This window comes from Aulostomus chinensis, chromosome 1 (genome assembly GCF_037954235.1).
Source record: "Aulostomus chinensis isolate RoL2024-O1b breed Wild chromosome 1, RoL_Achi_v1.0, whole genome shotgun sequence".
In the NCBI taxonomy this organism is placed as follows: domain Eukaryota; kingdom Metazoa; phylum Chordata; class Actinopteri; order Syngnathiformes; family Aulostomidae; genus Aulostomus; species Aulostomus chinensis.
This window is the reverse complement of record NC_141320.1, coordinates 53,319,497-53,319,905: the sequence shown is the minus strand read 5'-3', so window position 1 is coordinate 53,319,905 and position 409 is coordinate 53,319,497. Positions and strand designations below refer to the sequence as shown.

General features: G+C 51.6%; 1 non-coding gene across 1 annotated transcript; it reads right to left on the bottom strand.

The window, feature by feature from the left end:
- LOC147272219 (U2 spliceosomal RNA) lies at window positions 1-191 on the bottom strand. The gene has a single exon (XR_015117179.1). It is a non-coding gene; the product is annotated as a U2 spliceosomal RNA (small nuclear RNA).
- Window positions 192-409: the final 218 nt, after the last annotated feature.

The window sequence follows — 409 nt, the reverse complement described above, 5'->3', positions numbered from 1 at the left end:
GGGCATTGCACCACTCCTGGAAACACTGCAATACCAGGTTGATGCGTGGAAAGGACGGAGCAAGCTCCCGTTCCATCTCCCTGTTCCAAAAAGCAATTTAATATATGGTTCCCGGATAGGGAACGTACCAGATATTAAACTGATAAGAACAGATACTACACTTGATCTTAGCCAAAAGGCCGAGAAGCGATGCCTGTCAGCCACCCGACGTGAGAGCCAGCACCCCCGGTACAGCCAATCCCGGCCGCGGCTGTGGGCAGGAACTGCAACATTTTGGGTGGCGACACAAAATGCAGTGCCATAAACACTACATCTGGCACACTGGTTGTCCCCACTGCTATCCAAAGCAAAGGCAATCGGTGCCTTCACCCTGCTATGCTAGTGGGGCGACTCAAAGTAAAACAAAGCA